This window comes from Sminthopsis crassicaudata, chromosome 3 (assembly GCF_048593235.1).
Source record: "Sminthopsis crassicaudata isolate SCR6 chromosome 3, ASM4859323v1, whole genome shotgun sequence".
NCBI classification, from domain to species: Eukaryota; Metazoa; Chordata; class Mammalia; order Dasyuromorphia; family Dasyuridae; genus Sminthopsis; species Sminthopsis crassicaudata.
Window position 1 is genome coordinate 433157815 of NC_133619.1, and position 13662 is coordinate 433171476.

Below are 13662 nucleotides of genomic sequence, written 5' to 3' on the forward strand. Positions count from 1 at the left end.
TTCCATTTTTTAATTAACCAAATTTGTCTTCTTTCCTTTCCTTCCCCACCCCCAATTTTAAGAAAAGAAAAAAATTAGAGATCTTCTAACAAATACATATAGTCAAGCAAAACAAAATCTATCTATCCACATCTATCTATCTATCTATCTATCTATCTATCTATCTATCTATCTATCATGTATGTATTATTCGGCATTCTGAATTCATCACTTCTCTGTTAGGAGGTGGGCAGTATGCATGTTTCAATCAGGATTCTTTTAATTGAAATCAGAGGGGTGAACCTAGAAGCCAATAGTTCCACAAAAACCTTTTCTTCCTAGGATTCAGAGTCAGAAATTTCAGAAACTGACTAAAATGTTAATGAAGCTTTGATTAAACATCCCAGAATGAGATTTAGAACCTCTATAGACTTCACAAGACAGTGAAGGTGAGGGGGCAGAAGATGGGGAGGAGTAAGGAGGAAAAGAACCCAAACCTGGATAAAAGGGAGAGTTAGAAGAAAGGAAAAAATTATTTAGACTTCCACAAGACAGTCAATATAGCTTAGAAACTGAATAAGCAGAGTTGAGTATTAGCCAATAGCTACCTCCACCACAGTATGGATTCCTACATTAGTATATCTTACCAACTCATCTAGCCTTATGGGTTGTACAGCACTGTAAGTAAGAAGAATGGGACTGGAAATTCTGGAATATCAGGAGCACAGCCTATCAAGTGACTGCCACCTTGTGGACCTCTGGGCAGTGGACCAAAGTAGATAGAGCAGGAAAATGGATATAAAATAGTAACACCATGATCTTTATCAAAACACCAATTCTTATCAAATCATTAATAGAAAAAGTAGTTTTTTCCAGATTTAGGTACACTTGCTTTCAGAGACTTTCTAATAAGAACATATATTATATCATTCTCTCTATATATATTATGCAGAATTATAAAATATGATTGTATTTTATAATTATGTATAAAGCACTATTAATAGTTACATATCAATTATGTAATATAGAATGTATAATTACTCTAGTACAATTAACATGTAATATAATGTTTATATATATTTTAGTTAAATTTGTTTTTCAAAGTGCTGATATTTGAAAGATTATGTGAGTCTAATCATTTCTGGCAGATTGGTTTTACTCTATTTTTAAAACCACAAGAAAACTATTAATAGAATAGTGTAAGAGATGGCTATCTGCAACTTTTATTTAAAATCATGAAATGGCAATAATTTCTATACATTCAAAAATCACATAGGAAAAAAATCAATTTTTTCAAACTAGTGTAGCAAATACTTCTTCATGGAGAATGATGATGATGATAATAATAATGAGAGCTTATGTTTACATCATGTTAATGTTACAATGTGTTTAAATATACATTTGATTAAACATTTGTGGAGTATCATCTTTACAATACAAGGTATTTAGAATGACAGATGAAAAAAACCACCTCACCAAGAAAGGGCCCAAAAGAGAGTATACCATAATGGTAGAAAGCTAGGATCTTTTTTCTCTGACTCTTTTTTACCTGTTGAGTGAAATGTATTTCTTTATCCAATTTTGTGTGTGTGTGTGTGTGTGTGTGTGTGTGTGTGTGTGTGTGCACTTATTCTTCCTTCTTTTGAGTAATTCAGATCATTATAAGACTGAAGAGTCAACTGATACTCTATCCTTTCCACTTTATTTGTATAACTGTCTATATATACACTCTCATTATATAAGATAATTTTCCTAAGGTCAGAAGCAAGGGGCTTCTGAAGGATTGAGGGCACTTGAACATGAACAGGATTGACATGGGGAAGATCCTTAACAGATTCCAGGGCCCTGGGACAAGGCCCTAATCCTAATTATAGCTGTCACTGTCAGCATGACATCTGATATGTCCACTTTAGGCATTTTATTAGTAAAGATTCTCTCAACAAATATCAGAGTTTTTTTGGTTCACATTAAATAGCATTTTTCACTTTAGTATTTGTGAAGAGTAGAAAGAGCTTAAAAGTATGTACAAAATATATTCTTAAAACTGAGTGTAGTGATCAAAAACAATTCAAGGCTATTTTCTTCAGAGTACTTTATTTTTCCAAACTGTTAGTGTGTGCAGTCTTCAAATAGACTCATTTATAAAGAAGATGGATTATACAAAATGTTTTATCAACTGAACAATTTTCAGGGTCAGATTATTTGGACCTCTTTATTCTTACTTTTTGACTAGTATACCCAAGCACAACGAGATTTTATAAATCTGTTGATGGTTTTCATTATACTAGTATTTTGGCATTATGGCTAGAGATCCTCAAAACATCACTAATGATTTTTATAAGTTTATGAGTTTTATAAGTTTACAGCTAAGCATTTTTCCCTCTAAGATTATTTTTTTTCAGTCAGCAAAATTCTGCCTTTTCAGCCTCTCATTCCAATACCACAGGATTCCCTGTATATGATTTAGTAGTTCCTATTTTTGTTTGAGCTTGATACCACTGTCTTAAAGCACCATAGTATACCATCACGTTTACTTTCCATAGGTTATTTATCCATTTCCCAATTTGTGGGCACCACCTACTTCACCTCCTCAAAAAAGCTATAAACATTTTTGTATATCCTTTGAGTTTATTTTACTCAGAACTAATCACTCCCTTGTAATTCTTCCTTTTGCTTCTCCCCTTTTTGTTTTATTTCCCTGTTGAATGAAATGTATTTCTGTACATACACATCTTCTTCCTTCCTTTAACTTGTTCAGATGAAATGAGATTGAAATATCAGTTGCCTCTTCAACCTTTCCACTTTGTACAGATGTATATTTTTACACCCTTCATAATTTTCTTTAACCTTCCTTTTCCCACTCCCCAATGTATTGCTCTTCCCCTTTTTTCCATTCCCAGGTTTGTCTAATTGGACTCCCTTATGAGCCCTGATAATTACTTAGGATTATTTAGGATACTTAGTATTTTAATTTAAAATGAATTATATTTATTATTTATTAATAATTAGTTTTACTTTGGATAGGATAGTATTATTTCCTTATATTTGAATGTAAGCTATGTACTCTTATTTAGTTTCTCATTAATATTCATTTGTGTTTACTTTTTTATGTTTCTCTTAACACCTGTGTTTAAATTTTAAAGTTTCTACTTAGCTTTAACTTTTCATCAAGGATGGTTGCAAGTTTTTTACTTCATTAAAGGTCTACTTTTCCCCCTGTAACATTTTACTCAGGCTTGCAGCCATGTTGTTATTCTTATCTTTTGCCTTTAATCTCTTCCTCCAAGATTGCTATTAAAGGAGATAACTTTGAATCTCCATTCCCTTTTCTAATATCAACAAAAACAACAATTACAGTTAACACACACACACACACACACACACACACACACACACACACACACATATATATATATGTATGTATAACACCTACTAAGTACCAGACATTCTCTTAAATAATTTACAAATATTAACTTGTCTGTTCCTTATAATAAGATTGGAAGGCAGATGCTATTACTATTGCCTTTTTACAGATTTACAGCATAGGTGACCTGCCCAACAACAAACAGCTACTAAGTGCCTAAGTATGGATTTGAACTATGGACTTTCTGATACCAGGCCTATTAGTCTATTAGGTTCCTAGCTACAAGTTTAGCACAATCATAGTATGCTAACCCCAATCCTGAGTTCTTCTTACCCATTACTTTCTTTAATCCTACTCATTTGTTCTGAATCCTGCTGGAGAGTACTGAAATTATTCCCACTGGGTTTACTACAAATTTCCATTATCTAATTACAACCAAGTTCTCTGGGCCACATGGTAATCCTCTTAGTAAAAAATAATAATAATAATAATGTAAAACATATTTGACTATCACATTTTTTCATATCATATTGTTGATGCATATTATGTTTATAGTCAATTAAAAAAATTCTCGTCTTTTTTAGAGGAACTATGGTTTTGATCTGTCTCTATTATCTAGCAGTAATGAAGCTGATATTTTTAACCAAAGTGTAAAACTTTGAATTCATTCCTATTAAATTTCATTTCATTATGGGTCAGTGAAGATCTTTTAAAATTCATCTAGAATATGAGTTAATCTTCCCATCTGTATTAATTAATAAGTAAACACTTATTCCTTCATTTGAATCATTGATAAAAATGTTAACTTAGTGTAAAGATGTTCTCAAAGCCCCAAGGCACTCCACAAGAGATTACCTTCCAAATTGACATTAAGCCATTAATAACAACTCTTTGGGTCCAGCCTTTAATTTTAAATCTACCAACCTGTATATTATCTAATCCAAATTTCTCCATCATATCTAAAAGAAAAATAAAAGAAATTTTGTTAGATGCTTTGCTAAAATTTAGGTAAATTATATTTATTGCATCTCCTTAAATATCCTTTCAAGTGGAAATGACCTTAATTTAACATGACCTTTTTTTTTTTTTTTTTGATAAAGTTATTTTGGGTTTTTGTACTGATTTATTTTTCTAGAGGGTCATCTCTCTCCCTTTGATCATTGACAGTATCTCAGCAGTCACATCTGTTAGTTGTTTTTACTTCTCTGGAATATTTTTCTCAGCCTTTGTGACTTGAACTCTTCAAAGACAGTCAAATATTCTTATACTATAATCTCTATATATCTTTGGTATCATCTTCCTATTAATCACTTTGGTTTTGTCTTTCTTATACAAAAAAAAACAATTAACAAAGAAATAAAAGCAAAATAAATTTTAATAGCCCCACCTTCTGTCATTGATTATCAATAACCCATAAATTCCAAAACGATACCTTTTTCATTCTTGAGTCCTCATCTTTTTTCTAATGAGGCTAATCTCACTACAAACTTTTATTTGCCTTTATTTTTACTAAGTTTTAGCACTTTACTTACAATTCATACCTTTGTATTTGAACTGTCATCAGATACCATTTCCATTTTTTTTGTACATGTCTTTTAAATAACTAATTTGGTCCCTAAAATCGGTGTGTATTCATATTGGTCTCTTTAGAGAGTTCCTTTTCCACCTCTTCATCTGAATTGTTTCTCTTTGTCTTCAAAATTTCATTCTTGAGAGCTTTCAGATGACTTCCCCCATAACACTTTGAGCAAGTCATTATTCTCTGAACATTTTGTAATCTGCTTTCTCAAAATATAAGGTGTACATCAAATTATATCTTTCTTTTCCTCCATCACAAATTCTAAGACAAAGAGGTTATTTCTTCACAAAGTTCCCATGATTTCTACCCCAAAGATCAATTCCTCCTTATTGATGAGAACTAGATTCAAAATAGAAGATTCTTTTCCCAGTTCAATCACTTACTGAATAATGAAATTATCATTAAGGCAAATAAAAAATATAATTGTCTCTGTTTGGACAGAAATATAGTTTCAGCATATGCCATCAAGCCTCCCTACCTTTACACCATGTTAGACTGTTGTCTTTTCCCCAATATTATCTATTTTAAAATTCTGTCAAGGTGACTTGTAATATATTTCAACTTCAGTTTGCCTCCATTAATGTTCTTCAAAGTGTCTTTAATTTCTACCTCTACCTTCTATATAATATTTCTGCATGAGTATATCTTAGTATTCAATACTGTCTATTTCATATCCCTTTTTCCTATCCTATATGAAGTATACCTTTATTCTACTCTGGAGCACTATCCCAACATCTCTCAGTGATAGCTATGAAGAAAAATTCTCAGTTTGAATCAGAACCCTGGTTTACTTACTTTGCCATCTTATTTTGTGAGTTTATTTACAGACATCTGAGTTTTATTTTTGGCTCCTTTTTTGAATTTTATTTCATTTGAATTTCTGGATAGAGGCAGCTAACTACTCATATGCTACTAGTTAAGCTTAGTTTTGTGAATATACATAGGAAGTTTGTCTCACTTGTTTCTTTCTTTTTTTTTTTTTAAAGTAAATTTTATTAGGTTTGCAAGATATCTGGAAATATATTGCTATTAGCTCTTGTTTCATGCATTTCATCTCTTTCCAGAGATGAATGTTGTTATGCTCTCCAAATTCATATCTCATTTTAAGGCACTATCTTCTTAACATTATCCTAAATCTTCCTTTCTCTTCTGAAGTCTTTGCTTTTGTAGTGATGAAAATACCAACTGTATCTTGAAAGTCTTTAGTTTCTTTCCCAAGGCTTTCTAGCTTTCCAGATTGCTTGTCAGTAGCTTTTGTGTTCACATGAGTTATCAAAGATAATCCAGTTCTCAAGCCTAAAGTATTTGTATAAAATTTTCTTCATTGGTGGAGAAAATGATGATTCCATTCTCCATTTCTCTCTGATTCTTCTTTCTGCTTGAGGAGAATGTAAAACTGTTTTTCTCTTACGTGTCTGCCTTTCAAAGTCTGTTCTATTTCCCTACGAGTCTCTCCCAAAAGGGTCCTCTCTAAAAACAGGAAGGAAGAAGAATCTCCATTCTCTAATTTATCTCATGTCATGTCAACTCCATACCTTACATAATGTGATTGTTCTCCTTTTCACCAATCATAGAGATCTAATTTACACTGGCTTGAGAAGTCTTGTAGTGTTCTCTATCATCAATACAAAGCCAAAGAACACCAAAAGATGTCATTGTTATCATCATCATCATTATTGTTGTTGATATATCAGTAAATAATTTCCATGCAGCAGGGTATCACCAACCATCTTCTCTTCTTCCTCTCTAATTGGTTAATCTTTTACCAAAGAGCCCCACCATTCCTTAGAAAAGAGATAGCTTCTTCAGAATATCCAATTCACTACTCTTTGGCAAGTGAGGCAGTGTGATATAATGGATGGAGAGCTAGCCTTGAAGTCAGGAAGTCCTAAGTTTCAGTTCTGTCTCTGACACATCATGTGATCCTAAGAAAATGACTCAAAATCTTAGTATGAAACGTAACTCTGTGAGACCATGAGTTGCTGAACTACAACGATAAAGAGATTTTCCTCACATGAGAATTCCCTATAACAATGAAATTGCAGGTCTAGATCCTATTCTCATTTCTTTTACTTCACTCCAAGTGTTCAATGGTCTTCCTTTCCTTTCACCCTTCAACCTCCTATCAAAGGTCAGTATTCTATCTTTTTCTCCATTAATGTTGAAGTCCTTTTCTACCCCTCTTACCCTCCTCTAAATTTTTCCCCCCCTGAGGTATTTGGGGTTAAGTGACTTGTCCAGGGTCACACAGCTAGGAAGTATTAAGTGTCTGAGGTCAAATTTGAACTCAAGTCCTCCTGAGCTGGTGCTCTATCCACTGGGCCACCTAGCTGTCTTCACTCTAAATATTTTTAAGAGAATATTTCATTCTCCCTGATAACCTGGAGAGCAGAGAGTTATTCCTCAAGGTCCCTTTTCTTCTAAAAGTTTGCACTTTGTGCATAGAAAAATCACTTGTCTATGACAGAAATACAACCATCTCACACACTATGGTTTAGTGACTACAGAAACTATTCTTGTGAAAAATAAGCAATTTTTTTGGTCATTCTTCAAAGAAGCTTGCTTATGTTGTTAATTAGTCCTCAAATTAAAAATAATATGTAGCAATTAACCTGAAAAATGTCAAAACATTGATTTCCATGAACACATTCAAAGAAAATCAAAAATATCTATTAAGTATTTGCTACCATTCTTGGCATAAACAGAAAAAATTTGGGACAAGATTCTGGAATAGCAGTGCATGGACAAGTAGGATGACTAGTTGAAAAAAGGATTGTTTGGGATAATGCCCCTGGCTTGTATAGAAAACAAAGGCATTTATTCCAGCTGCATTTCAGACAAGTAGGCAGCTGTGAAGCTACAAACTGTGTAGAAATAAATGGCACAGAAATGATACTCCAAGATCTAATGACCAGTGGAAATCTAGGTTTGGAGGCGGTGAGGGTGACATTTAAAAAAGGTCACTATGGAATGATTCATGATTGCACAACATCATTTGCACAGGAAAGCTGAGAGGTGGTGGCCAAGAGGTTTCATGCCCTATTTTTCTTCATCTTGTATATGCTGGCAAAAACCCCAAGAGAATGGATGAATTTACCGGAGGGAAACACATAATGGAAGGGCACATTTGGATAAAGACCATGTAAATTATATGATTATCAGGGTGTTGTAATTATCCAGCAGGAAAAAAAGATAATAGAAAAGGAGAAATGTACCACTATTTGTTTAATGTGAAGTAACAATTAAAACTAAGAAAAAAAGTGAAATTATAGAAATACTAAAAATATCCTAAAGCTTTTTAATGCTCCTAAAATTGGTCACATTTTGCTTACTTTTACTACTTGCTAATAATTTTCTAATATTAAGTATATGTACATAAAAAAGATTTGTATATTTAAAAATTAAAACTAGAATTTTAAAGATTTTTTTTACACTACTCTACACTACTTCTTTCTTTTTTTTTTTTTTTCTGTTTTGCTGAGGCAATTGGGGTTAAGTGACTTGCCCAGGGTCACACAGCTAGGAAGTGTTGTGTCTGAGATCAAATTTGAACTCAGGTCCTCCTGACTTCAGGGCTGATGCTCTATCCACTGTGCTACCTAGCTGCCCTACACTACTTATTTCTTATTTAATTCTGTATAACAAATATAATATGGTGGATTGAATATTTTTTGAAAAATAAGAAAACATGAGCAAGTATACTGGTAGGGGAAGAGTTCTCCGTTTGCTGTCAGATAGAGTTCCTGTGTGATCCTGGAAAAAAAAAATCCCTTAGCCTCTTTGATTCTTTATGTAATGGGTGGGTGGATAGGGAGGTTTGTTTTCTAAGGTCCTTTCTACTTCTAAATTTATTATCCTATGATAAATACAGCCAATGACACTATAGAGATGTCTCTGACATTTCCAGTCCCAGGTGAATACCCAAATGTATTAATATATATATATTATTGAGGAAGCTAGATGATAGTGGATAAAGTACCATGCTTAGGGAGACCAAAATTCATAATAATAGGGAGAATTCATAATCCAGCTCCAGATATTTACTAGTTGTGTGACATTTATAGATTTATACAATTACAGATTACAAGATTGTTTACACTGTTTCCCTTGATAGAACATGAGTTCCTTGAAAGCAGGGATTGTAATCGTTTTTGCCTTTCTTGGTATTCCCAGCACTTAGCAAAACATCTGGTGTGTAGTAAGTACTTAATGAACATTTGTTGACTGACTTCTAGTTCTAAAGTTCTAAGATTCTGTAATTCTATGTAAGGTTTCGTCTTTACATTTCTAATTTTCTGTATTACTTTGTTATGCATAACATGAGATCAACATTTCCTTGATATTTGCAAGAGGCACTTTCAGCATGTTCTGTCAGTATTAACTTGTTCTTAAATTAAAACAAGCTAAACCCTACTGTCAAGTATTTCTAGTGCATACACAGAAAAATGCATAAAGAATAAGTCTTCTAATTAAATTTCTGCTATTCACATTTCTTTCTGATATAACTGAAGTCTCCCTGTAGCAATGCCCTTGGTGTCCATGCTGAGGGAATGTTACTGACATAAGTCCTTCTGAAATTTCCAATAACTAGGCTTTCTTGGACAAGGTTAAAGATGGAGCTATGATACACCAAAGTATTCACCATGATGAGTCACATAAGAGCAAAGTGTACACAGGATGCATTCCATGAGAGTGCTGAAACAGACTACCAATGTGTTTTTAGAAGAAATTGCTTTTGAGAATCAAATGATTAAAAAAGCTAGGATAGTATGACTTACCTTATTTCTGTTTTTTCCCATGCATTATCTACCCTCCTCCATCCCATTACCCTCACCACTCTCACCATACAGAAATTAATGAAGAATTAGAGATCTAAAAAATATGATGGAATAATTTGTTTTAAATGTTTTATTATGGAAACAGTAATAATAACTAGGATCTACATAGCACTTTAAGGTTAGAAGAATGTTTTACGTGTTATTTCATTTGATCTTTAAAAAAACAAAAACCTGGGAGGTAAGTACTATTAATATCCCTTAGGATATTATAGGAAACTGAAGTTGAGAGTGATTTGTTTAGGATCACACAGCTAGTAACTAAGGGCAACTAGGTAGTGCAATAGGCTTGGATTCGGGAAAACTTGAATTAAAATATATCTCAGCCACTTAGTTGCAGAATCACGACCAGATCACTTAACTTTCATTTGCCTCAGTTTTCTCATTTGTAAATGGGAATAATAATAGTGCTCCCTCCCAGGACTTGTTGTATCAAGTAAGATAAAATTTGTAAAGTGCTTAGTACATTTAAGTGACTGGCATTTAGTGAGTGGAATAAACATTTCAGCAATTAACAATAATTATTATTTTGGACTCAGATTTTTTTTTACTCCAGGCCCACTATTCTAATTTACCAAAGAAAGAGCTGATTCTGATAATCATTAGGATAGAGACAAAATGTGAGCGTTCTTGTGACATTCTCCACTGATAGAGAGAGAACTTGGATAAGAATAGAGTTTCTCAGAGATTGCCAACATTTCTCAGAAATCTAAGATTACTCTTGAGTTCCATATGTGAAGTTAAATGTCATGGCTAAAAGTTCTCTGATCCATCCACAACTCATGAGTTTTCTAAAGACTAAAATATAATAATAGGTTTTCAATATGATTTACAAATATTTTATTTTATCACAAAACAATCCTGGGAGATAGGTATTATCATTCCTCTTTTACAGATAAGAAAACTGAGACAGATAGAGGTTAAATGATTTGCTTATAGTCACCAGCTTGTAGCTGGTGTCTGAGGCAAGATTTGAGCTCAACTCTATCTTGACTCCAGTTCCAAGGGCTCTTATCCACTCAACCCCCTATCTGCTTGACTGGGAACTGGGCACATGACTAGGAGTTAAGCACATGTGTTCTATTGCTAGCCTTTGGGTATCAAGAGAGTGCATGGAAGGCCCTCTGAACATTAGACTCATCCTGTGTGGGTAAGCATTCACATGGAAGGATAAGATGAATTGTTGGAGAGAATAATCATATGGATGAGAAATCATAGATGCACTAAAATATACCAGAGTAATAAGTGGAAAATGGAAACTAGAGAAATTGTGTAATTGTTTGAATATACTGAAAAATAAAAATAAGCTCGAAAAATTTAGATCTTTAGGACAATAGATCATATAGGAACATAGGTTTAGAACAGGAAGGCACCTTAAAAATCTTTTGCTCTAAGCCCCTTATTTCATAATTGAAAACCAAACATATAAAGAGCCTGAACCAAAGGTGTTAATTGGGAGGATGGGGATCTGAATCCTAACCTCCTAAAGTTCAGTAATTTCCACTATACCATGTGGTTTCCAGTACCTTATATAGATGTTCTACAGAAGATTTAGAGAACACTCAGACCTTTTGATAGTTAATTCATTTAAAATTTATTGATTTTCCTGTGCTCTTACAAATGTAACATTCTCATATATACAACATTCATTAAAGAGGCACAATTCCTATTTTGAGGTGGCACAATTTTAAACATTTTGCAGCGAATAATTAAGTCTTTTCTTAGTAAATTTCATTATGGGCTTTTTCCTTTTTTAGAAAAAAAAAAAAAAAGCTCCTTGAAATACCAGACCTATTTAAAATTAGAATTCCCCACTTCATTTTTGATTGGCTCTGATTTTCCATCTTAGAATGACCATAAATGCAAACCATTTGCCCATGATTATTGCCTTCCAGACATTTTGCACCCTTGTTGATAAGCTGAGTAACTTTTCAGTGGACCTGTTTCAGGTAAAATATTCTTCCACTACACTTTAAAGGAAGTAGCCCACTTGGGTGAAGATCTGATGATGTAGCTTCTTTATGAAATTAACTCTCAGTGATTTAAACAATTGTTAGAAGACCTTCCTGCTCCTTAGTTTCAAAAGCCACCCTCCCTTCTAGGATCCCTCTACAAATTTCTCCTATCAAGATAGGAGCGATGCAGGAAAAAAGAAAAATTGCAGAGAAAGAAAGGGGAGGCTGGAGCTGGGACTTGTAGCATTTTAAGGAGGCTTATGCTAGCCTATAGGAGCTCAATCTAGAAAAGTGATCTGAGCCATCCTTTATCCAGAATTGAATACTACAGGTTTTTTAGTATTCAGCACTCCTTCATAAATAATACTACTGATATTTGCTATACAAAGCATCTGGTGTCAAGTTTTTGCACCTGGACAGTACAGCCAGTGAGGTAATGAGCTAATGAGGAGGAAAAAACTTTTGATTTCTTGGGATGATGGGCTCTTCTATAATGGGTTTCTAGTTCCTGGAAAGGACCTTAACTGGTTTTTTACAGTATTCTCAGCTATATACACATTGCTATTCAGGAAGAATACTTTTGGTTAATATTGACAATCAGTTACCAGATTTGCCTTAGAATCCTATGAGATAATGGTAGGCTTAAAGTGCTCCCTACCATTCCCCGCTGGTCACTGAACCAAAAATGGCTGAATTTGGGATTGAAGTAAGGATAAGAATGAGGTGTATTAAGCAGTGTCTCCCACCCTCTCTTGGTAAGCTCCAAAGGCATCCCTTCTACAATATCTTTCCCTGGTTAATATTTGAATTTTCATAGCTTTTGCTTGTGTTTTTTAAAACTCTATCTCTTCATTACTGAGTAATATTAGAGTACTTTTAACTTGGCTAGAGAATAATGAGTGCTGTGTCTGATTAAATGACTACTGGAATTTGCCCAGAGAGACCAGTGGAAACCCAATTGTCACATTGACTCAGGTCCATGCACTGCCAATAGTACCCATTTCCAGCCAAAAATTAGTTTTAACCTCATTTTTCCCAGATGTAGAATGAATGCAGAAATTATCAGACAGTACAACAAACCCCACTGAGTAGAGCAGAAGGCAAACATGTCTTATAAGAAAAACAAACAAGTTTAAGAACGTAACCAAACACGTTAGCGGCACAGCCACTCCCTGATAATCATTACCAACATCAAAACCAAATTCTTATGAGCAAGAATTCTGTTCTTTCGGTGACATTTCACTATAAGAGGGGGTCATGCGTGGGGCGGGGGGAGAAGATAACATTTAACATGCTTCCTTCAGCACTAAAACCAGTTTGGATTCCAGAAGGATGGAATTTCATGGATGTGGTCATTTAGAAATAAAAGAGTTAGTTATCTAAAACTGTGAAATTTAAGATTTAGACAGTATATTGTTCAAGTTCTACTGGGCCACCTTTGCTAGCACTGATTGCTAATTTTCCTGTATATTGCTACTTGGGGTGTATATGTGTTTGGAGGGCAAGTTTTGAAAGACAATGTGTTTATGCACATATAACAATAATCTTACAAGAACTATGATATAGCCATCTTAAAGTCATTAGTTTAATTTTTTTCCAGGACATCATTTTAATTACTGAAGATCTATGGGAATGAGAATAGAAAGTATAATAAATATAAAGTGAAGGGAGGAAACCTACTGCAACAGAAGGAAGACTTAAAAAAATAGTGCTAAGAACTTCATCGACTTCTTATAGTGGCTAGAAATTATGTGAAGAAATAGGCAGTATACAAATAGGATTAGACCCTCTTTTCTCAAGTCCTCAAACTGCCTTCTATTTCCCTTTTTTTTGTCCCATCCCCATACAAAGACAGTCAATGGAAAACGGTGGTGAGTCCAGAATGAAGAGACGAATATAAACATTTTTACATTACCAAAAAAAAAAAAAAAATTTGCAGCAAACAAGACA